This window comes from Columba livia, chromosome 1, assembly GCF_036013475.1.
Source record: "Columba livia isolate bColLiv1 breed racing homer chromosome 1, bColLiv1.pat.W.v2, whole genome shotgun sequence".
In the NCBI taxonomy this organism is placed as follows: domain Eukaryota; kingdom Metazoa; phylum Chordata; class Aves; order Columbiformes; family Columbidae; genus Columba; species Columba livia.
This window is the reverse complement of record NC_088602.1, coordinates 112,360,306-112,386,824: the sequence shown is the minus strand read 5'-3', so window position 1 is coordinate 112,386,824 and position 26,519 is coordinate 112,360,306. Positions and strand designations below refer to the sequence as shown.

General features: G+C 38.7%; 1 long non-coding RNA gene across 2 annotated transcripts in view; it reads right to left on the bottom strand.

Moving 5' to 3' along the window:
* The window catches only part of LOC110366042 (uncharacterized), a 38,438-nt gene extending 12,349 nt beyond the window's left edge, over positions 1–26,089 (bottom strand). For both annotated transcript variants that reach the window (XR_010474568.1, XR_010474569.1), the window contains exons 1-4: positions 23,261–26,089; positions 22,667–22,700; positions 20,095–20,402; positions 161–18,739 (exon numbers count right to left, since the gene is read on the bottom strand). This is a non-coding gene — a long non-coding RNA (uncharacterized LOC110366042). The remainder of the gene's footprint in view (positions 1–160; positions 18,740–20,094; positions 20,403–22,666; positions 22,701–23,260) is intronic.
* Between the last annotated feature and the right edge of the window lie 430 nt (positions 26,090–26,519).

Genomic DNA, 26,519 nt, shown 5'->3' with positions numbered 1-26,519 from the left:
CATATATTTGCATGCACAATATATTTTTTTTGCATAAAATGTAGTACATACTTCAACACTTATCTTCAGCAGTTTTTTCCAGGTAACAAGCTAATCATAACTGTACCCAAGCTTGTACTTTCGAGCTTTCTTTTAGAAAAAACGAACAAACAAAACTCACCTTTAAATTGTACTTAATCCAACTGCTTCATAAGACACCCCTCACTAAGAGTGACAGTAAAGGATGTTCCTAGGAGTACAAGAATGGTCTGTGTGGAAGCTGAGGTCCATATCTGTACAAGGGCCACCTCAGGCCATACCACATCCATAGTTTTGATTCCTGGGATACACCTGATGAAGCTGAGTTAGATACTTAAGGTTTTAAGGAAAAAAGAAGAAATTTATGCTCAGAAGCAATATTCACACAGTCAACATGCTATGAATGTTGAATCTTCAGAAGTCACGTGCATATATGGGATCACAGTTTGAAACTCCAGCAGGGACTGAGCTCTGCAAGAACATGCCTGTGGGCACAGGAGGATTGTCTCATCCCTTAAAAATACTTTCATTTTTGTAATAAAGTCAGGAGTAGTGGTGTCTTCCTCTTTTGAAAAACATAGTTAACACATTTCTCCAATTGAGCTGTTTTAGGCCACACCTCATATTTTGCCGGAGACAGTCAGAATCAGACATTCCTTGGTTGGGGAAACATACAGACCAACCACTTTCCACCCCTCACATGGACCAATATAAAAAGCATGTATTGGGCAAGAGGCAATCCAACAAAAGAGCCCACCATTATGCTCCAGCCCATCAACAGAGAGATTAACCTTTGATGGAGAGGAGTTTTAGATCCCAATCCCATTTCCACAAGATGTTTACATATTTTAATCTAATAATGTATTAATTCAAAACACCCAAGCAGCCCCATAATACAGAGAAAGCAAATTAAATGAGATTAATAACATGCACCAAAGTCCATGAACTACAGTAGTGACTTATAATTGTTCCTTTTGACAGTTTATTCTGGAGTGTTTGCATATACAAATTAGCTGACAACATATAGGTGCTGGCCTGAGCATGGAAGAGTGAGATGATCAGTAAGGCTTAACATATCATAAACACATGGGGCCAGTTTTCAGGAAATGATACTGAAAAGGATTCTTGCTATGAGTCACTGAGACAGTAAGCTGGGAACTGCACACACATTTTTAAAAAGCACTCAAAACCAAACAAGAACAGTCAATAACAGAACAAAAACATCAGTACAAGACATTTCCTCTTCATGTCTTTTTTTTTCCCCCACTTCTTTCCAATGCTATCACTAACACGTGCTCAGCTATCATAGGTTTTGGCAAAGGCTGTGTGTTTTATCAAAAAAGCTAATAATAACAAAAACACATATTTAAATAAAATTCAGACCTTCTAACCAAGGAAGAAAAGACAGAAAGTTGGTAGGTTTTCAGGATACTTTCAAAAATAGATCCTGGTAACAAAAAAGCTACATTGTAATTCATGCTAGTTCAGGCGTAAAACTGATGAAAAATGGAGATAGGTGGGCATAAGGAAGTAAATTGATTGTTAGAAGGGCATGTGGAAGAAGAGTAATAAAATATATTTCTCCTAATTTTGTAGTCTTGCGAACAAACAATGTCTGCAGTAGTCTTCTCCTTTACCACCACCAGTGGCAGGCAGAGAAGTACCTCACAGCAAAGTTACCCGGAGTCAGAGCTGGAGAATTCTACTCCATCCATGGGAGCAACAGCTCATGAAGAGGTGAGTGGCCAGCTGAGGGATGGAATAAAGGATATCGTAATTCTGAAACCCACCGAAATGAAAATACACCAGTCTGTAAATAAGGCATTTCCTCAGGTTCTGCTGGGAAATGGAGCACAAGAAACTGACATACCATTTGCCAGCACAACACCCTAGACGGCTGACTACGTCTGATCTACAGCAGTATTTTGACCTGGCACTGCACCTTCTATCAGAAAATCTCAACAGAGCACAGAAGAAATACCAAGTGCAAGTATGGAAAGAGGAAGTCCAAGTTGTAACAAGACAAGTCCATGACAACCAGCAGAAAACATTGTATATGCTATTTTGAGTTAATACATTGAAGAGATTAAGCCAGATGTTCTCCTCTGCTTCAGCGTTGCTAGAGTAGAAAGAGAAGATTTATTATTGTTATTGTTATTACTGAGCCAGTCTAACCTGTCATTCAGTAGAGAATTATTCCTATAGCTGGATTCATCCCTTGCTTCCTGCCTTTCCGTTCTTACCTATCAGGTTAGAGAGACACCCTCTTTTATAAATGATGGCGAAAGAACCTATCAGGAAAGACACCCTAGCAGCAGTGGAGAGCTGTTCCAGCAGCAGCAACAGGAGACAGACACTGATTTGCTCTGTTTAAGAAAGGAAAATAGAACTAAGGCGAGGACCTGTTAACATACATCCAGTGAAATACCTGTTGATGACCTTGGTCAAACACTGAAGTGTAAGACATTGAAGTCTGGTGTCACAGGCTACAGGCCTAATTCTGCTACAGAATATGACTTGTTAACTGCAGGTCTCGACACCTCAGTTTTCTGATCTGTAAAACCGAGTAGACCAAACTAATCTGTAAAGTATTTTGAATTCTAGGAAAGTGTGTGCTTTGGAGAAGCTCCTATTGCCTTATGGTTTGGAGGTGCCAAGTACCAAAGACAACCTCAAATCTGGGCTGATTGGGACCTGACCTGATAGGAAGCAACCTCACGCCCTAAAGAGAGATTTTATGTGATGTGTGCAATGAAACCAGGCTCAGTGCATGTGCACGTAAGGTTGCCCTACCCAGCCATGAAAAGCAGGTTACATCAGACTTTCTGAGCACGTAGGGATTAACTGCACAGAAGGTATCTCACTCAGCAAACCACAGAGGTGCAAGCAGGGGTCGGTTGTGGCTTCACAACTCTTAAGACCAGGACTGCCAAGTTTTGTTTCCCACAAATGCCCCAAAAGCCGCACTTCACCATTCCCCTTCAGGCTGTCCCTGACTGCGGTCCAACACAGCCAAGGGAAGGGATAATAAGGAAACTTCCACGGAGGGAACATATGTAGTTACATAAATGCTTCCATAGGCCTGACTACTGTTTCCTGAGAAAGGAAACTCCATTCATCAAGTCTGTAATAAACTGACATCTCATCAGCAGGGGAAACAAGAGGAAGGGACTTGTGAAGGAAGAGATCTGTCCCTCTATATACACGAACTGTTTTCCTTTGCATGCCTAATCTGTGAGGTGACTAAAGTTTTACCCACCAGTGTTATAATACTCACATGGGAAACATTAAGTTCAATATTACAAAATTAAAGTGTAAGAGTTATTGGAAACTAGAGCCGAGCAAAATATTAGAATTTTCATCCTGGGGGAAATTCTAATATTTCAACATTTGTTTTCTTCCAAAATTGGGATGGAAATGTTGAAATACCTCTTTTTTCATAGAATGAACATGTTCTCAGCCACTTTGACACTAAACTGAATTTGACAAAGGTGTTACAAAATCCCCTGGGAACTGTTGTTAAGGTACCTTGTACTTAGAATCATGTTAACAAGGGATATTTTAGTTGGGTTATTGAACCAAAGCTGTAAAAAAATGCTTGGGGTCAGGTAGAACATTAATGTCATCCTTTTCTTCTTTCAGGTTATTTAACCCTTGTATTCCCTTTAGAAAAATAAAAAAGAAAAAGAGAAAAGAAAAGAATCCACATTGTATTCTGAAAGGTAAACAAGTTTTGCAATAGAGAAGTCACACCATTCCCTCTTTAAGATATTCAACAAAGTGTTCTGGATTTTGTGTCTGTTTCTCTAAAATGGGTTGTTTGGGGTATTTTTGGTTATGGGTTTTTTTGTGAGTTGTTTTGTTTGTTTGTTTGTTTGTTTTGTTGGTTGGTTGGGGTTTTTTTGTTTGTTTTGTTTAGTGTGGTTTGGTTTTTTTTGTTTGCTTGGCTTGTTTGGTTTTTTTTTTAAACTTCAGATTGGAAAACAAATTTGATTCTCATGTTATTGCCAAAACTAATTATTAGTATGGATTTGTTCAGTAAATGTTTAGATTGATCCACAACTAAATACATCGAGGAAAAAACTTCACTTAAAAGATCCATCTCTTTTTTAGTTATCTTCTTCCTTCATAGGCCTTCTGGTTTGATTGTGTGCCCCCATGGTTGATCTTCAGTCTAGGAAATTGAAATGCTCTCCTGACATATTTCAACACTCTGACACCCGAGCAAGTAGCATCTTGGGAACTTACTATTTTTGTTTCTTTGGGAGGAATACTTTTGTCTTGATGTTGTGTTGCTGGGTGCTGCTTGCTTTTTTTCTCAGAGTATTGCTGGCATGTTGGCTAAAGTCTGTTGGATTAATGAGTTGAGGAAGTAAGAGTAGAATGAGAAAATCTCTGAAAAAATGCCCTTATGGAGGTGAAAAAGTATCTTGCTGCAATTAAATGCATACTAAGGCACTTGAGAAGCAAAAAGAGGGGACCCCACTGTTAAGATTCTTTTTGCAGATTTAATCAGACTAGAAGTTTTCCACTTACTCACAGATCATTCATTGATCTTCTGATGTTAGTTTAGTTGGCTGGTATTTTCTAGACATTTGAGGTTGAATAGAAAAACAGGGCCTGAGACCTCAGATGTTTATACACATACACATTTTTTTTTAAATCCCTGTTCATATTTTTTTGCTGTTCTCATGCAAAGGCAAAAGGTTACAGTTTTAGTTCAAACATAATATTTTCATGGTTCATAAGAAAATTTGTATTAGTTTACATTTTTGGCAACTTTCATTACACCCTAGTGATTCCAAGAAGTCCTTGTACTTTCCTGCTGGTGAGAGATACTTTCCATAAAATAACACAGTATAAAAATAGTAATTATTAACTTACTGTGATATATTTTGTTAAGGTGCAGAGAGCATATCCAAAGGACTAAATTCATTCAGTGTCCAGTTTTGTGACCACATTTTCCAGTTTAAAATTATTAAATTGCAAAATGTACATATTAACCAGTATTAGAAGTCTGACTGATGAGAAAGACAGGACCTAATTCTAGTTAGTTGTAACAGCCACATATCCCTCATGTCTGACAGGTAACTACAGTTCAGCTGACTAAGGATTTTAAAGGGTCTGTGCACTGCAGAAGGCTTATACTTTGAAAACACCTTTAAAAATTAGCTTAGAAACTCCAAGTCTCTGCTTTGGCATGTCACCATGGTTGACACCTGCACAAAGTATTTTTGAAGGCTAATGAAATTGTATATTCAGACAGTGACGCAAAATAACTTTTCATATCTTTTCTTCCAAAGCACCCCTGAGTTGTCACAAATATGTAAATTCAGCAGATTCTAAATAATACACAAAGGATGCCAGTTTCATACACCACACACATGCATAGTGCTGCTCAAGTGAGCACCTTTCACAGGGTGCAAGTATGAACTAGAAGATACCTGACATATGTATATGTAAAGCCTCAGCAACTAGAAAAGGTTATCCACTGATATGGTGAAGTCAAACTGGTCAGCCTTCACCTATGGCACCTGAGTTTAAGACTTGAGCATTGTGGATGAAAGGCAATCTGGTTGAAATTATGGGAATTATTCCTCAAAGCTAACTTCAGGTCCTGCATCCTTTTTCTGACCATAGGTGCAGATACAGAAGAGTGGCATTTGTTCACAACAGGTACTTAACTTTATGTCACTGAATGATACTGTGCAGAAGCTGCTGCCACAGGCCTTCATAGGTTAGGGAAGTCTAGCCTGTTGACTAGGCTAAGGAAGGCTTGTGTCTTTGGAAAAGATCCCTATGTCTTGCTGCGTTGAAGAGGGTGTTTGTGCAGGACCATACATGCCCAGGTTGTGTGTCAATCTGTGGGAAGAGGATATGCATAGCAGTGTTGCAGGTGGATTTGTTTTGGCTATTCAATATTGATAAATGTCTTTTTGTAGAATTCCCCTCAAGAAAGAAATGGTATTTAATTTCTTTAATGCTTTTATGATGTTTTGGAAATTATTTTCTCCAGCTAGTCCCTTTTGAATGCTCTTATCAAATTTATGTATTCTAGGACTGGAATATATTAATACTTTTTCAGTATATATTTCAAACAAACTGAGAATGTTTACACTTTTATATACCTGTCTTTACAAAACACTTATTGACAAAGAGATGTCCATACACACTTATAAAACAAAAGGACACAACAGGAATAAATAGCTCTAACAGAAGGAGATGTGCATTTTACAGACCTATGCCACAGAATATATTCTATATCTCACAAAAAAAAATAAAAAAAAAATAAATAATAAAAAAAAATTGGACGTATTTAGTTCAGACAACTTAATAGGTCCTTAAATTGCTTGGAAACACATCTACCAAAAAATTACCCCCAGACACATCTCATGTAACTTGTTACTTTGAAGTAGAAGGCAGAATTATAAGAAAGGAGAAAGTAGTATCAGCCTGTATTCTTAGGTTTTTTATTTCCTTTCCCCTGGCTTTCAGCTCATATGTGTACTTAGTTTGTAGCTGCAGGTCTACAGAACAGCATACAGTAACGCCAAATATTAAAGCAGATTAAACAGTGCAAAACAGTGAAGATTACAAATGGAAGCTCTATACTAAACTATGTGAGGGAACATTGCAGGAGACAAGGTTTAAAGCAAGTTTTGATTATTAGCAGGATAACAATATGAGAAATTAAACCAAATATTGTGAATTAATGCAGTTCATTTGACTAGAGCTCTGAAAGGCTGTATCTATCTCAGTATTTTGATCAGTAACTGAAATGACAAAATCAAAATCCATGCTTAGCAGAAAATCATTTCCTACCTTCCTATCATGCTTCCCTAGTAATAGTAATGTCACACATTTGTCATTGACTGTGCAATTCTCATGAATAAAAGCCCAAAGTCAATAGCCCCATCAAACTGAAAAAAAAAAAAAAAAATTTGATAGGCTGGACATGCTGTATACCAGAAGTTGTTTGCTTATAACCTACATATGAAAGCAGAGACATTCGCACAGATTTTAAAAGAAGCAGAAGCAGACATGAACTGATTTAACTGGAACAATAAAAAGAATAAATACCAAATTGCCATTTAAACTCACAAATTCTATTTCACTTCTCTTATTCCAAGTTCCTGTCCCTTTACTTAAAATATTTCCACTGTTCTAATTTCTCTTCTCCTTCTTTCTTTTATAACTACTTTGTCTGGACATGCTGAACATGTTATACTTATCTATTGACTTCAGTCTATTAGGCAAATTCTGAACATGCCAAAACTACTCATACAGATTGAGTTAGATAATGTGTCTGGTATCATATTTTGCAGAACACTTAAATTACACATGTAATCACACACATACCGAGAGTTAATTTTTTACATATATTCACTTTAATATAGTTTGCAAATTCAAATATTTCCCTCCCAAAAGCATATGCTGTTTAATCTACTGATCTTTATATCAAGGAATTTTGAGTACAAAATGAACACTGTATGTATTTTGTATCGAATCAGAACCAACTGGCTTAAAAATTTCTCCAGGGAGAAATGAGGGGAAAAAATCATCTGAAATAAAATAATTCCACACATCTTGTATGATTTTTCATGAAGAATTTTTCATAATGATCTCATAACTTAGGTCATGTTATAACTGGAATGATAAGCCTATACACTCAGCTTTGCAAGCAGTAAAAATCTAAGTGAAAGGTAGTAAATCATCAGCTCCAAAAGCTGAAATCCTGAATGAACCATTGCCATAAAACAACACTTGCAGCAATGAGGGAAGAATATAGGATGTGTTCCATCTTTTAATACCTAGAGTTGAAAGAAGAATTGTTTTTTTCATACTGTAACCTGTATTTCAACAGTTAAAATACTCCAAGGGCAAGCAGTATGCAGTCAATGACTGCCTTACACCAGGTTGGTGCCTTGCAAGAGGTCAGATAGTTGAATACTCTGGTTTTAGGGGAAGGAAAAAAAAAAGACCAAGTTATGCTTCTTTTTACATGTAGAGTGTCCATGTAATTAAGCATGAGATTTTTTTTTTTCCAATATTTCTTCTTTCATCCCTTTATTTCTGTAAAAATGCTTTATGTTTGTAGGTTTCCATTTTATGACATTTGGAAGAAAAGAACACCAATACTATGTGTTGCCTGAAAATTCAGTGCAGCTACTACCTTCTGTTCCAGCCAGGGTAAAGCAATCTTGGGAAGCAAAAGCAGCCTTGGGAGCACCCAGTTACTCTATGTCCACAGACAGAGAAAGCAGCTGTGGCTCCCCAAACACGAATTTAGCTCACACAAGCAACAATCCAAAGCATCAATGAAAAGAAGGTAAATATCTTGCCTCTGCAACCTAGTTCAGAGCTTCTAAATCTTCTAGGTTTGAGATACAAGGTCCTGTGTAAGCCCCAGACTGCAAATTCTTCCTCATTACTGAACCAAAAACTACTTCAGCCTCTTGCAAAATCCAGTTCCTCTAGTTTCATTACAAATTCCTCTTCAGTTTTGAAATTCAAATTCTTCCTACCATCTGCAGTCTTTTGGAGTTCTTAGTGTGTATCACTTAGGCTTAGATTCCTTTTAGTTTTAACCTTTCTCCCATCCTCCCTCCTGTTATTTTTCATATACCTACAGGCAAGACCACAAAGGCACTGTACTGTGGAGATTTTGACTTTGAAATACTTTTACAAAGCTACCCTTTCAGCAAACATTCACACAGCTTGATAACATGCCCTTAACAATAGCATTAATCAGGAGCTATATTGCAAGTGCTCATTTTCAGTTAACAGTCTGTCTAGACTCCCGTAAAACTGTTAAGTTATAAATCACTTCACTCTGTTATTATAAAGAAGTAGTAGCACAAAATTAGCAATATAATTATAGAATTATTACACTCCACAAATTATACAGCCAGGCCCCCAACACACATAGCTGCAGGGCCCCAGTGCAGCCAGGAGAATTTTTTCATTTTTTCTTCTAAAGCAACAGATGTGTCAAGACGGATCAGAAAGCTTTTCCCAGTTGCATTATCTTAGGATTTTCTCTCTCTCTCTTTTTTTTTTTTCCTGCCAAATCTGTTTTATCTTTTGAAATGTCTTCTCTAAGAAAACATACAAATCAAGATATGCTTTAAAGGTAGCTGAAGGCAGTGAAATTCAGGTTAAGACTCCAAAATCCAGCAAGCCCAGCCTGCATCTTGAAGTGAGGTTGCTTGTGTGGTACTTGGCTAAGAGCCAAGATGTGAGCACATGCTAGAAAACATTCACGGCCCATCATTATAAAGGGAAGCCGAAGGCCAACTTGTTACTTTTCTCAGAAGAAACATGTACAACCTGCTGTGAAGATGAGTGGAGTGACTTGCTGAGGCCAGTGCTGTAGCTGTGGATCCCCCTTTCTCCAGCAGGGCCCACCAAGCCTGCCTGCCACACACACTGGCTACCATAAGACAATGAAATACAGCACTTTTCCCAAAAGTTGAGTTAAGCCTCCTTAATTGAAAAGGGTCTTGAGACAAAACAGTTGGTTGTTTTATAGTTAAAATAAGTGGTAGCACCTGACTTCCATTCACAGGAACTTGAAGACAGGTAGGCAGACAAATTAACCCACAGGCCTGCAAGAAAAATCAGAAAAATCACAAAATCTGACATTTCCAGGAAGGTATCAGGATCACCTAGGTTATCTATTCACCTAAAACAGTTTGACACACTACCATGGCCCTAATCACAACTTAAACACAGCAGCAAATATGAGAAACGGGATCCAGTCTTTCCATTTATGAGGGGGCATGAGGGAGAAAATAGTAATACTTTAATTTTTTCCCTCACATGGTCAGGCAGCTGCTGAAATCTGTGCTCTAATGAAAAAAAAGTAGGAGTCACAAGGACGGGTTTGCATCCTTCAAGAGCAGAAATCAAAAGCAGCAGTTGCTGTGTCCCAAGTACTTTTGGTAACTCCCCTTTTGAGATATGATGGCATCTTTGTGGGGGTCAATGCAGAGGAGGGAGAACAGAAGGAAGCTATACAAAATGAACAGTATTGCAAATATGTTTAGGGAGGCAGCAGGTTAAACGCAGAAGGATTTCCAGCCTGCAGTGGGCTGTGGATCTACTTCTGTCACAAAGTATCCTGTCTCACTGTCTGGTTTCAGTTTTCTACATAGCTGCATGCTATATTTAGTCTGATGGCTGTGCCCTTATTTTAAAAAGTAGGAAAGCAACTGCTGGAGTTGCCTGTAGCTGGACTGGTGTGTCAGCCTATAAATTACGATTCTATTGCCTACACTTTGGAGTTACACATCCTAAAGACCTTTATCTGCAATTTTCTGATTATTGTAATTTTGATAATTTTTATTACCACCTTTTTATGAAATGAAAAATATATTGAAGAGTTTTTCTAGTTTAAACTAGCTCAGTAGCTAAAAAGGAAAGCTTTTCACACTTCCACTCTGCTTTTCAACATGTGAGTGCTGAGTGAACAGGTAGGCATTCACCTGTCCATTTAGCTGACTGCTCTGCAGAGGAGAAACAGTCTCATAGAAATGCATACACAGATGAAGAGATAATTTTATTAAAAGAGAGCAAATTCTGAGACTACTCCTCTTCCAGACATTTGCTACTCTTTCTCATAATTTTTGGTAATGCCTGAAGAAAAACAGCTTCTTTCGAGTGTCTCTCCCTGGCAGTCCTCACAACGCAGTGGCACAGCACTGCTCTTGGAGTGAGCTCCTGAATGAGGAGCTCAGGAATCTGCATTAAACCCGCAATGACTTTCAGCTGCCATCACTTTCTACAGTTTGAACTCTCATCACTCCGACACCCCTTGTTTATATTCAGTCCCTGACTGAAGGAAGAATACATGTCATGGGTATGATCAGGCCCCAAAGAGAGACTTAAGAGAAGTTCACACTGTGTTTCAGCTGTGGACATCTATTTAAAAGAGTGAACCCTAGCATACCCCAGACACTTGCACCATGACCTCCTATTTAAACCTTATCTGCTTTACCAGGATCCAAAATAGAAGACACCAGCCTCACTAACATGGGCACCTCAGCACTCTGTGGTGTTGAGCTGTGACTTGATCAGTGCCAAGGGGTCAGGCAGCAAGACCAAGTTTTCCGGTGAGCAAACCTAGACAGACTGCCTGCACCACTATCATGGATGCCCTGGCATCTGCTTTCCTCCTCTGGCTTTCTGGTTTTCAAATATTTATCAGACTAAAGGCCAGTAGTGCAATGCTCTGTATCTAGAAAAAAAAAATAAAGAAAAGCATGTCATCAAACATGTATATCTAAGGCTAATGAGACCTAATTCCCTCTTAATTAACACCTCATCACTCTCTCTCCACATAAAAAAAAAAGTCATCAAGGAACTGACACCTGCTCTTGCCAATTCTTATTAAATTATCTAGAAGCTCATACCAGATTATGACAGTGGCTCCATCTGGTCACATAAACCACTCTCTTCAAGTCCTTGTTCTCTGAATAACATGTCTGTTCTTACTGTGAGAAGAGAGGGAACCCAACTCACATGGCCATGGTACCGTGCCTGGTGGGATGGTTTCCAGCATCAGTGTACCCTAATAAACATTTACAGTCCCAACTCCCTGGCATTGGGTACCAGGGTAAGCTGTCAGACCCTTCCCAGAACCAGAAAATGCAAGCAGAGCCATGTGTGACTCACAGTTACTCAAGTTCTTTTCAGCAGATAATTAAGCATCAGAGAGTTTCAGGAAACAGTTATGCATAATTGTTATTACTTTCCTTGTACAAAATTGCAGCATAGAACCATGGATGCACAGCAATTATAAAGCCGTGAAAAAAAATAAAGCTGCACGAGTGGATAGTCCGTATCAGTAGGAGGTATATCTCTTCTCTGCTTAGGCAAGAAGACTGTCCCCAAGAACAAGAGAGAAAAGACATGATTGGAATAATCTGAACTCAGGTATCTTCTCTGAGCTTGGACTGCAAGCTGGTATACGAGCCATGATCTCATATAACCGAGAGAGAGCCACTGTCAGAGTGGCAGAAGGAAGGGCAGGTTTGCTCTACACTTTTCTAGGGCCCACTAGACTAGATTTTCTGGTCTTTCCTTGTAGAGCAGAGATTTAAAAACATGATATATCCCAAATCATGTAATAGTTATATGAAGATATTCCAACCGTTCCTGGTGCCCTCTGTAAGTATAACCCTTCAAACAGTAATAGTAAAAAAATCCTTAGAACTGCAGTGTTGTTTGATTTTCACACTGCACTTCAGTAGATTATTCTTTGTCAAGATTAATACTAACAAAACCTGACTATTTAGTTATAAATTAGAAAAAATGGTCATAAAGGGCTTTGTTTTCTAACTTCTTCCTATATGTCCTTTCTCACACACAGCCTGAGCTGCTACATGCCTGTCTCTGTGGGCCTGGGGAGAGCCAGCAAAATCCCCATGGCTGGTTGCTGCACAGGCATGCAAATGTGGGAGAACTCTGTACATCCTGGTGAGTTAGTTCAAGAAAATAAACCTAGATGAAGTGAAATTCTGGTTTCCACCATGCATTGTATTATTCCTGGCTAAAAGCTTTCTTTTTTTTTTTTTTTTTTCCCCACTAATTATCCTAAAACTTGTTGCTTTGAGATTTTATTTCAAAATAATTAAGCTGAGAAACACTTCACTGTTAGTCTTTCTAATTAATTAAACACAGTAGAAATCCTACTTATATCAGAAAATTTGGCCAGTAAATTAAATAGAAAAAGCTACCAAAGCTATATTTACCTTTAAAAATAACCGATCGGTCATACACACTGCAAAAAAAATGCTGGCAGCTTAAATTCTCTCTTCACAGTTTGTATATTCAGTCTGCAACATCAGGTATGAAAAAAAAAGCAAACCAAGTCCTCTGCCCACTGTCCCCTCCCAGTCTTCATTGTTATTTATTAAAACAGAGTATAAGGAAAACCACACTGAATACTCTCACACTTAGAGTTTACTGAAAGGATCTGGAAGGTAAAATTGGTTCAAAACACTAAAGACACATCTACATACAAATCTCTTAGAATCTCTCCAGCCCAAAGGCAGAAACACACATGAATTTTATTTTATTTTATTTTAAATTTTTGAAGAGAAGGATTAAAGTTACATTTCATGGTCTCTCATTCCCATCTTCATCGGATTTGGGCCCAAGCCAAAACCTTTGGTCTGGTAAGTCCTACCTGTAGTGAGAGCAAGTTCCAATTCCCACACTAGGTCTTTCTCTCAGCTCCTTAGAAAACCTCAGTGACCTAACCTTTGGAAATCATCAATTTACATCTAAACCTGCACTTTGAACTCACATTTTTGCATCAGTAATCTACCAGATTACCATCAGACCATGCAAGAGGATAGTTTGAATGAGTTTTTCAGTCAAGCTGAGTAGCTTTTGCAATCTGACATAAATTACTATGAAACTGGGATTAACAAATGGTGCTGCTGGTGGTTAGCATCAAACTACCAGCCATTTTGCCTCATTAAACCTCTTCGCTCCAAATCCAGACAGGAAACACAGTTAAGGAGGTCCTGGAAACATAAATATAAACTAATTTTGAGTAAGAGGGGAAAAACAACAGATGAAAATGCATAATTATATGAAGGAAATTATTTTTAAAATTGTTGGTGATTTCTAAAGATTTTGACAATTTCTCTTCAAATTGTTCACCCTCTGCCTCTCCTATTTTAAGAGTAATCTAGAAATCTCACAAAGAAATTTTAGAATTTTGTAGAAAGCTTACTTTTCAACTCAAGTCTGGAGGGAGAAGGACTTTTGTTTTATATGTTTGTGATCTCCTTGTTTTATTAAAAAAAAAAAAAAAAAAATAATAATTTCCTGTATTAACTACTAGCATTTGAAGTCCATCTGTCACTTGGTGTTTAGCAATGTATGAAGGGAGAAATTTGACCTGAAGGAGTTCAACTGAAACACAGAAAACCAGATATTAATTTAAAGCTCTGATATGAGTATTCAGAAAGCTGTAAATTTTGATATGAAAGCAAAACCACAATGCCACAAAATGATAAATTTATTTGTTTACTCTGTCGTGGCCCTTTCATTTTTTCAAAATAATTTGTAAAACCATTTTGTGTGTGGCCAACTTAATTTATTCCACTTACATTAGAAGAACACAAGTCTGAGAGCTGAGCTGACGGAATACATTCCTTTAAAATGACAAATAAAACTGCCCAACTGAAATTCACAGTTCTCAGGAAAAAAAAAAAAAAGTCATAAGAAGGGAACGATATCTGCAGCAGCACGTAGCAAGAATGAATGAGCTCCAGTATGAAAATAAAGGAACTCTTCCTTCTCTAAAGAGAAACTAAATTGGAGTAATTTGCTTTGATGTTGATAGGAAATTACTGTATGCTTTGAAAGTCTTACACCTAATAGACTGCTTTTGACTGGAACCACAATGGTCTGAATGAGAGGAGAGGTGTAGGTGAGAAGAAATGATGGGCAGAAGAGGTCATATATGACAAAGTGCGGACAATGTTGTCCTCAGTGATGTAAAAAGGAAATGCATAGCTGAGATTCAAACAAGTTACCCACTGGATTTCATGGATATTGTTTATAACATTTTGTAAAAATTACTTATTCCGTGTTAATGACAAAAAATAATTCTAAAATGACAAAAAAAAAAAAGCACATGTAAAATTAATGTCTCCATATAGACTGAATTTCCCTATTTGGAATTTCAAAGGCAGTAAAGTAATGAAAACTATCATACAGTGGAACTGTCAAGCATTCAGTAATATCAACTGCTTAAGTAAAATGCTCAGTATCTCAGAGGCAGAGTTTGTCCAGTGGCTACTCACGTTTAATATAATTTATGCAACAATTCATGTCCATGGACTGAACTCGAATATCCACTCAAAAATGTTCCCTTTCTTATCACAATGTATTACTAAGTACTATAAGTATACATACACTGCACACTCCGAAGACAATTCTGCTGCCGAGCTTAATATTCTGTGATTCTCTGATCTGTGAGGGTTTGTTTGTTTGGTTTGTTTTTAATTTAGAAAAGAACAGCAAGCAAGGAATAGTGAATAGAATTATAACACCAAATTGTTCTTTTTGTAAAGAAACTATCAATTTTACCCATTTTGACAACCATTAATTACTCCTGGTTGATCAGTATGGCCTCAGATGCCGGAAGTGAAGCAGGACTACTGGATTCTGGCTCAGAGCCAAAGAGCAGGATGAAACCTTATGTTAATTTTGCCTTTTTGTCTATAACTAGCTAAAATAATTCTATTGCTGTTGTTGCCATTCTTCTCTGACCAGCTCAGTTTATTTTAGTATATTTCTCTTTCTAGCTTGCCTTTGGTTTATGATATCATTCTTTCCCCTATGACACATAGGGATGGGCCAAGAAGAAGTGTTTTGCCCCATATTTGTTACTTGTGCTGTACCTTAAGGCATGGCATGATCCAGAATATATAAGAAGTGCTGTCATATGCAAGATGCTAATGGTATCTCTTTTTCCCAGTGCAAGTCTCTTAATTTGGGATGGTCTTGGAGTTGCTCCACTACTTCCCTCCTTGAAGGAAGGAGGAGCATCTGTCAGAATTAAGCCCATATTTTGCTGATTCCGTGGAGGCAAATTACAATCACTGAATTTCTTTAACGTACCCTTTACATTACTTGTACACTTCTTTACTCTTATCTCTCACCTCCACAGGAACAGTGTACCCTAAGCTTATCAGTATGACCTTCACTCACTTCAACCCAAGTTTAATGACAAATTCATAGGCATTTTTAGCAGGACTGTCTACTTCACAAGATTTAAAGAAGGGGTTTTAAATACAAGCACAGAAATAAAAGATAAATCAGTAAATCATAATTCAAGGAAAGTCCTCAGCTGTACTTAAGAAAGCTCCTGTGTGGCTGTTTCAGCTCCACTCCACAAGAACTCTTGCCTCTCCTTGCTGTAGGTCTTGGGATCCTGAATTCAGAGAACCATTCCTACCTCCCCAGCTGACTCCTGTATTCTGGAGTCAGATTTTCTGGCAGATTCAAGTGCCCCTTGACAATGTCTAGCTCAGGTTTTCTGACTATTCAGCAAGATTTCTCTAACACCAGTTTGCACACAGCCATCCAGAAACATGTGATTTAAGTATGAAAACTGATGGGACTGGTCAAGTTAAGTGTTTAAAGCCTCTCTCCTTAGTCAGCCCTGTTGGCTGACTCTGTCCATTCAGTCCAGATTAATCCTTTGGTTCACTAGAGATTACTAAAACACTCATATTAAATGTCATGCAATGCATACATTTTGTCAGGCTTGTGATCTGCCAACTTTTTGTGGAGACCACACAATGTTTTCAAATACATGGGAAACAATCTAGGAAGTTAATAAGTCCAGCTCTACAGGACCACACCAAAGATCCATTTAATTCAGTAGCTGATTTCAAAGTAGCAAATAGTTTGGAACAGTGTAAGAGACAAGGGCAAGCAGACAGAGATATTTCCCTTGTATACTCCACCAGTTTCTGGCACTGCACAATCTAGGACTTCCTGAGCCAGCAGTTGCATCAGCATCTTCATGTTTAACAGGCCTGGGTGGGGTTTCTTCCATTTATTTGTCTCACTGCTGTGCCTGGAAATGCTAAAAAGGCAAGCTCTCCCCCAACCATTTGCTTTTACTGGGGTTCCCATGACACAGAAGGCAGCAAAACCCAAAAGATGTTTCAGCACTTTAGAAGATAAGTACCTGGAAGACAGACAACTAGCTCAGCTTCAGTCTCTATGAGAACTCAGTGGTGCTGCTAGATGGATGAAAGCCTTTTAAGGGTAAGACACAAGCCTGGAATCAGATTTTAACTAAATGCATCTGCCAGCCTGTGTTTATGAATCACTGCACATTCGAGGTAGTTTTGTCAGCTGCCAGACACCCAAGCAACAGCACCCCAAACCTTTATCTAATGAGCAGATGCATCATTTGAGAGCATGAAGAGGAGCAGCCAACATCACCTACACTTTTCATCACACCAGACCTGAGCTCAGCATAGGGACCGGTCATTAGTTTCAGTCAGGTTGAAGGTGTTGGATTAAACAGTCTAATGATAATGGGCTGTAATCTATAGATTTGCAGAGTTACTTCAATAAGTGGGCAGCATGAGCTCATATTTGGAGATCCAGATGCTGAAGACAGTGTTGACTGACTCTAACCTGGCTCTCTGCAGACCCCAAGGCAGAATATGCTGCCTGTGATGTCCTCCATCCATAAGACAGAGTCAGAGTCTCTACATCTATGCAAGAAGATTCAGATTTGCAAACAAACACACAGTACAGACAATAAATGATACAGCCCTGAGGGAAAAGATAATACAAATGCCTCTGAAGAAGTGAAGTTTATGTGGGACCTCATTCCAGGAAAAAGGGTGCTTCTTCCCCTCTAGGTAGCTGCAAAATCATTTGTGGCTGTACAAGAGGCCTGTAAATGGACATAGCAGGTCATGAAAAAGCACTAAAAATATACCCTCATATTTCCAATGAAAACTTTTCTCCTAAGGCACACACCTTTTGGGAACCATGGTGGCACCTAGACACTCACAGATAGATTTCTCAAGTCACTGTGTGGTCACAGAGTCCTTGAAGAGCTCGCTCTCAGATTCTAACAATAAAAAGAATGTAGGAAGAGTGAAAAACACTGAAGGACTTCCCTGGAGTCCCAAAGGATCAAAATCACAGAGAAGAAAAGTAGCCCTACTTCTCCTGAACTCCACACTAGTTCCCAACGTATACAGTCCTAGGCTGTGCACAAAATTCAAGCCATATGAAGGACAAAGAATTATAAAACCTGAGACTAATGAACGTAAACTATGGACAATACTAGAAAGAGGGAAGTAAAGTGGATGTACATGGCATAAACTCAACAGTGCCAAGAAAATCATAGAGAATCGTTTCTATTAGCACAGATAGATTAAATTGATATATGTTTACACAACTCTTCTCCAAGAACAATTGCTTGAGCACATGCTGTAATGTAAACCAAATGCAAGGGGAAATCAATTGTCAGACAAAAGTCTATAGAAAAACAAACAAATAAATATACATACATATATATATATATATATGTTTAAAGGAATTCTCTAGAGGTATCTCCTGGAAATCACATTTGAACTTTTCTTCCCAGGCTAAGATTCTTGTTCTGAAGCCAAGACTTTTAAAAAGGTGTGCCGTGAAAACCAAAGAACTCACCTGTAACGTTTTATTTCATGAGTAGTCATTATTTTATTTTCAGTCCTTTCATATTCCTGCTAAATGGGTGCATCGTTCTCCTAGCAGTTATTCAACATCAAAATAGCCTAAAATATCATTTAGTTGTATACCAGAAATTGGGTGGAGTGCTCACCACAGCTTTCAAATATTTGCAGAAGAAACCACTTGCTTGCATATATGGAAACTGAAATCCTAACATCTAGTAGAAGACTGCACAATACAGTCAGCCATGGAGAAGCAGTCTTTGTAGCATGATCCAAGAAACTGCAGGAGCCAGATCACTTTTCAGAGCACCAAGAGAGAATGGTTATAAACTGTATGGATCACTGCTCTTCACACCTAAGTCTCCTAAGACGATGATCATTTGCAAAGTTCGTTATTGGTACTGCTGAAGAAAGGAGGAAGACCGAAGGATCAGATTAACTCTTCATTCTGGTTGTTTATTGCCAAGGTAATACCATCGGCTTCTCCAATGTGCACCATTGTCCTACAGACATAAAATAAATCCATTCAAGATTATATTGGTAACACCAAATTTCCATCTTAAAGAATAAAATTGCTAATGAAGATGATCCCAAAAGGGCTGACCCTGTGTTGCCCCAAGCTCTCCTTCATATTGAAGGGCTTTGAAGGATAGCAATGCAAGAATGGATCCCAAGTGTAACCAATTATTTTATAGTGATGGAAATTTTATAGTGATGGAAATTTTAAGCCTAATCCAAAAAAAGTACAGAGAAAGAGACACTGGTTTGGAACAAGTTACTGTACTGCATCACCTCCCTGCATATGAATTATTGCAGTGCCCTCATGGATATTTTTATTTCTCTTGTTATATAAAAACATTTACATTCAGGAAAAATGGGAGGATGATCCTCATGTTAGAGAACACATGCTGACTCCCAGAAGACTGGAAATGCATTACAAGAGTAATTTGTCTTAATGCAAATCTAAGCTGTGGCTATTTTTGATGCAGTGACTGAACTTATAACTTACGGAATGAAATAGAAACATTTGTCAAGAGCTGAAAACCAATTGTTGAAAGGCGTGCATTTGTCATGGGAAGTTAAATATAAATTTACACAAGTGCAGGAGGTTTTGCTGTGATGAGCCCTTAACAGAAATAGTTAATTAATGCTCAATTCAAGCTTCATTCATGGCAATTAGCAAAACTCATCTTAGTAAAGTGTCTTTAGCAGCCAATTTTTGTCATCTGGAGAATGGAACAAATCACATAAAACCAGTTAAAATATGGGAGTGATTTAGAGTTTATTAATAATACAAAGAAAAAACCTGTTTTCTGTCTCTTCGAGGAATCATTGTAATTTGCAGATTGCAATGCAAAATGAGATGGAGCACAATGATTAATCTGTGAGCAACAGAATGATTACTATACATATAACAGATGTCTACTGTGACAAGGGGCACATTACCTCCATGTTTATATTAAGAAAACAAGAGAGATTCAACTGTTTTATATGGGGGAGTTGTGGGAAAGATTTCCCTCATAGAGGGAAAGCCCTCTATGAGAAGGTGGGGAATTATAAATATTTGCAAGTGTTTATTCAGGTGCCAAGTACAGTACACTGGTGAAACATGGCCTGAATGAAAAGGGGAGTTAGGGGGAAAACATCTGATCTAAATGTTACTGGATTAATTTCGTTGGTATGGACATTGATTTCGTTCATCTCACTTGGCTGAAACCAGCGCTGAGCCAAAACTTGCATTTCATTAACATCAGCTCTACAGATTACAGGATTATTTTCAAAACAAAATCTTGCTGGAGAAAGAATATTATTAAAGGCAGCTACTTCTGAGTAATTAGAAACACAGGAAGAAGTTTACCTTCATAAAGGTGGGTGAATGTCAGGCTATTTGGAGAGTTGGTGTCAGCTACCCTTCTGTTTTCCTTGTGCTGAGCTTTGGAAGCAGTTGATGCATATTCTTTGCTTTTCTCCCACCACTCCCACCAGTTTGCACCACTAGCCCAAGTTCTTCGAGGAATGTGGAAAGTCCATCTGCCTTTACCAGGACAGCAAGAGGAAGGTGGGCAGTACTATAGCCTTTGAACAAGCTGCTGCAAGGATGCCAGCCCCTGTTGCACTGCTGGGGTCTTCTTCAGCTTCAGATGAGAGAATGTAAGTATTTTTGCCCTAAATGAAAAACAACAAAAACAAACAAGATTCAGCTAAAGTGACCTACATATAACTATAAGTGAGCTAGCTACTTCAGGTCCCACTGTGCTTAAATCACCTGTGTGGAGCTGTAACTGATCTCCTGAATATCATCAATAGATCACATTTGGCCCACATGTGGACACCTACACCTAGACATCTAAATGTAGGTGTCCTAATTTACAAATTGGATATAACTAAATTTTAGCTTTTTGAAAGAAAGACCATAAAAACTAAGATACAGTGCTGATATTTATTAAGATGGGTCTTCCCTTCTCACCTGTACCTCTGACCATTCAGAGAGACTGAAGTTTTGTGGGTCCTGCCGGTGTTCATATACAGTGATTACAGCTTGGGACACTCATATCCATTCTCCTCTCTGAAAACTGATCCCATTAAATAAAAAATAGGAGAGTCACAATGGGCTGTCTCTCTCCCCTGTTTCACAACTTTGAGCAATCCAGATAACACACACTTCATTCCAAAATTTGCTGTTTAAGTTTGCCCCCTAATGGGAAATAACTCCAGTGCCCAGGAGCTCCCTTTCTTCCCAACCATTGCCTGCAGGGAGGGGGGCTGGGAAGGGAATTATTTCAGAGCACACCCAGCTCCATTTTCCCCCAGGGACACCAGCAGGAAACAATCCCAATTAATTTGGCTTTAGCAACACTGTCATGTGTACCAGCACAGGAAAATCAAGAGACTATTGACAGATGATGGTTCCTTCATCCACTGCTCTAGGCGGCTTATAAGAGTTACTTTGTTAAATGATGATAAACTGGGGGGGGCGGGGGGGGGGAATGGGGGAATAAAAAAAAAATGAAGTTAAGCTCCAATCTTATATACCCTGAGGCTTCCCAAAACCTGGCAAGGAAACAGGATAGCAGCTGAGTAGCTGGGTATGCACGGTGTTGATTAGCTCTGCTTTTCTTAGCATTGATGGAGTCAATTTCCTGTTTAATTTTATACTACTTCCAAAAGAACTCAGAAGAAAAAGTATCCGTTTATGTTACAGTGTCAGAGAAAGCTGGACTAGAGGATGTCCAACTTGAGAAAAAACAAAATCATTGAATCTCCACCTTAGTTGAGCAGAGAGTAACGTTTACTGGCTAGCTAGGCACATGGTATATTTGGGCACAAAAGATGTGGTTGTGAAATCCCAACTGACTTCAAAAGTAACAGAATCAGATCTTTCAGAAAGCAGCCTATCAAATATACACTCACTAAAACCCACAGGCATAAGCGTAAATGTATTTATTTCACGGTGGTTATTAGTATAAAATTGCAGTATCACCAGGCAGCAAAGCAGTGTTTGGCTTGCTCTCCATTGAAGAAAACTGAGAAATGCTGTACATGTAAGATTTGTAGTATCTGATGCCTGCCAGTTCTCTACATGCTTCTAAAGTTTCATTTTCAACTGAGACCTGGCAATCTTACATATATGTAAACAGTCCCAAATTATATGCAGTGCAAAATGTTCCAGGATCAGAAACAAAGTATTCTGAGAATGGCATTTTCTTATAAAATAAAACTTATTTTTGCAGGGTTTTCCTTAAAAAGAAACTGGAAGTACAACTGTAAACTCTGAATCCAAGCTCATCTCTAACAAGAAGCCATTGATCCTGCACTGTCACTGTAGCACCACTAAAAAAATCTCTTTATTTGAGATTATCATCACAGGAGGCGGGAAAAGGGACACATGACACTCTCCTGTTTGACCTCTGGATATCCCACAGAAGTCATAATAGGAAGCAAAGCAATAAAATAAAATCTCGTACAGCAGATGCAACATAACATCAAGGTGGATTCCTTTGGAGAAGAAACAAGCACCTGAGGCCAAGCGACCCGAGCAGGCAGCTGAAGGGAAAGTGGGCCATGGTACTGCGGAACTTGCAGGAGCCCAGACAGAGGAGCCGAGTGCCTGAGGCATTTATAGGATTTCAGGAGTTTCATATGGAGTGATTAACAGAATAACTTGAAGCAAAACCGAGATGGTATTTGCTAAAGCATGGTTAAAATAACAGACTAGTCAGAGGAATGCAACCATCCCACTTATTCCTCGGTTCATCTCTTCTGCCTGAGAGTGTGGAGAGGTGGCAGGAAGAAGAGCAAGACCTCCAGCTTGCCAAGCAGGATATCAGCAAGGGATGGAAGACTGTGTTCTCTTGTGGTCTCCTACCATATTATTCTAGTGGTCTACTATAAACTTTACTGACACTGTGAACACAAAGGTCTACACTTACCTTCCAAAATCCAAAACAAACACACCAGATAAATCTGGGGAAAACAAAATGAAAAATAAACTTAGGATAAATAGTTTACAACTAAGAAACATGAAGGAAAAAACCAAACTCTTCTACAGGAATAGCTTCCTTATGTATTTCAGCCCTATCCCCTTTTGTTTTTTATAGGAAGAACATAGAAAGTGGGGGGCTGAAAATGGTGAAAGAAGGAAGCAAATCCAGATGCCATTTTTCATCTGCCCTTGTCTGGATCAGGTATTTTTACTGAAGTTAAAGGGTATAAAGAGCTTTCAGATCAGAAAAGGAGCCTCTTCTGCACAGGTGTAAGAAGCTACAGACTGCAATGCAATTGCAAGGCAATTCTGACTGAGAATGTTCACATGCAATCAGAGAAAGGCCTCTAAGTATCTACAAAGCAAAGCTACAGAGCAGCCTTTTTGAAAAGATTAGTGGGACTAAAACTCAAATTAGTGGGACTAGAGCTCAAATTTCAAACTCAAATAGAAGACAAATTTCTGAGATGTAGATGATATGCCTGTCTAGGACAGCAGTGGGCTGAACCAGATGATTCAGAAGGCCTTTTCCAATCCATACCTGTATATTTCCACGTAGCAAACACAATGAAAGATGGCAACTGTGACAGAAAGGTCGCACAACACCATTGCCCAGATTTTTCCGCTAGGGTGACCTCTTCGCTTGCATGTACATAATTAAAGTAGATCCGGAAGAAAATAAGATAAGGCAATTCCTGAAGAAAGTGGTTGTAGGGCCTGAAACATCAAAATTTTGGCCAAATTAGTTAGATGGCTAGCAAAGTTTAATTTTCATCCATGATACTAGTTTTCCAGAATGCCAAAATTCATTAAGTCCCAAAGTCAAAATGTATCTTCAGAAGTGCTTACCAAACCACAAATACAGTCCCGTTAGCAGTAGGTTCTAGGTACCCAGCACTGCAACACTGAACCAGGAGCTTGAATCTGAATTCTGGTATTCAACTTGGTCCCTCAAATCTTGGCACTGTGTGAGAAAGGCACTCCAGCCTCAATGCTTGTACCAGTCCAACCAACTCTATGTCTTTCCCACAGCACATACGTCCCTCCGACAAATTGGAGGTGGTGCTGGTAATATTTGGATTAAACTGATCTATCTGGAAGTCATCCAGTTCTAATCAACACCATTAAAAGAAAACCCCACTTCCGCCTCCACTGCCAAAAGTAAGACTTAGTCATCCAGATCATCCACCATTAATGAACTCAGATACATTTTATGCAGCTATTAATGTATGGTCAGAAAAATTGAAAAAACAACTGCTGTCTTCCAGCATATAAAAAGACTCAAACCAGTTCGATCCCGATCATCACATTTGAAAATATGTTCACCACACTTGCAAAAATTTAGGACCACCTTTTATTTAATTATTTCCAGGAAATAATGGAAGATTTCTATTAAAAGTTAAATCCCAGGACCACTGTTAGCAGAATGCACAATGTATGAGATCCTGCTTTAATACAGCTTTCAGGAGCTAGATTTTCACCATGCTTCAAGATGTAGTTTGAAATAAATGTCTGGTTATTAGCTGAACCCATTACTATAAAATGAGCAATACTGCAGTGACAAAACATGTGAACAGCTGAAAGAAATACAGAATCATGAATCCTAAGCAAATAAAAACCTTTCATAAAGGAAACATTCCAAAATATATTTCCAAACAATGGTTGACTGCAACCAAGTAATTCACACCCCGTTGTGAAACAAACATTAATAATTTCTAGCAGACACTAGGGCTCAGAAGCAAACAATGATCTTCCCTCCCTTTCCTCTCATTTTCCAGCCTGGTTTACCAAAAACGTGTGATTAAAAGTAGCATATATTAAGTTAAAAAACTGAACTCACAGCTTTAAGGGGAGAGTAGCTTACCAGAGGTGTTTTTTTCCTAAAGTGGTATTTCTAGCAGAAAGCTGCCTCCCCCCAAAAAAAGAAAATAAAAATCAATCCACAGGCTTCAAAGCCAGCTTAACACTTCAAAACAAATCACTTTCTATCAAAAGTATTTAGCATGAGCTTTGGCTATTTTTTTCAGCACTCCTTCTTCCCAAGGCTGGTATGCTATAACGGAGTGACTACAAGTGCAGATCTCACAGAGGTGACAGTGGCTATACACACTAATTTTGCAGTTACTTGGACTTTCAGGGAGCTCAAGGAGCTGAGCAGGGACAATGTTCATGTGTAGTTCGTGTTAAAATAGCCATGACTTTTTCTTAAAATGACTTTGCACTTCAATGCGATTAATATTTTCCTATTGAAACTACAGAGAAAATTTTATCCTTAGTCAGTGAATACTTTAAGTTGTTTAAGGTTCTCTAATAATGTTAATAAAACTCAGAATATTAAAAGTCCAGCATTTGTGCTAAAACCAGTGAGTGACAATTTCCAGTACTTTCTTAGACATGTAGGTATGAGGAACAGCAATTAAATGTGATGCACCTTAGGGAACAGTTCTGCTGAGGCCACACAGGCTTCCTTCTGCCTGTCCTGGTTTGTGCAGGTGGGTCATCCTTCTCCCCAGGATCTCTCCATCATTAGACAGCTGACCACCTGTCTGTTTTCTCTCTGGCATTATGCCCAGCCCATGTCAAAGGGAGGGAACTCACTCGTGAGCAAAACTCAGGCAGTTCAGAAGTATTTTAGGTCTAGTTAATCCCTGAAAAGTTTGGTCAATTTGAGAAATCTGTATCCCTACCTGGAATAAAGACCATTCCATGTGTTAGGCCTAAAACCTGCACAAAAGCAGACTCTTCAGAGATTCTTTGCATTCTCAGTATCAAAGAAGAACTGAAGTGCAAGTGCTTTTTTAAAATGTATTTTTAATCATTAACATGTACTAGTTGGTGTTTCACCCTGTTATAAACCCTGAGGCTGTTTTCATTTTACCTAACCCACTCACCTGTGGCTGAGTCATGAACCTGGGCATTTCAGAGGTTTGATTGCCATGCAAAGATTGCATGTATTTTTTGTATCATTTGCATTGTCATTATCAGTGTGCATATCCTACTGGAAAAAAAAAAAAAAAACAACAAAAACACCCATGCTCTGAAGAGTTTAGCTAATGCTGAATTTCTCTGTTCAAAGAACAAAAGAGTTTGTTGAAGCCTGATGAGACTGACCGAATTTTACAGAAATCTCCAGAATCTGTTACTGCCCAGTAATAAAAGCATAACAGAAATCCAGTAATAAAAGCACTTTATCAAAACGTGAGACTGCATCTGAAATATTGTGTCCAGTTCTGGGCTCCTCAGTTCCAGAAGGACAGGGAACTGCTGGAGAGGGTCCAGTGCAGGGCAACGAAGATGATTAAGGGAGTGGAGCATCTCCCTTATGAAGAAAGGCTGAGGGAGCTGGGTCTCTTTAGTTTGGAGAAGAGGAGACTGAGGGGTGACCTTATTAATGTTTATTGATATGTAAAGGGTGAGTGTCATGAGGATGGAGCCAGGCTCTTCTCGGTGACAATCAATGATAGGACAAGGGGTAATGGGTACAAACTGGAACACAGGAGGTTCCACTTAAATTTGAGAAGAAACTTCTTCTCAGTGAGGGTGACAGAGCACTGGAACAGACTGCCCAGGGGGGTTGTGGAGTTTCCTACTCTGGAGACATTCAAAACCAGCCTGGACATATTCCTGTGTAACCTCATCTAAGTGTTCCTTCACCGGCAGGGGCATTGGACTAGATGATCTTTCAAAGTCCCTTCCAATCCCTAACATTCTGTGATTCTGTGATTCTCTGAAGAAAGTTACATGTAAATGATTTTGTATTATGAGCTGTTCAAAAATGTCATTCTAAAGCTTTTCCTTTT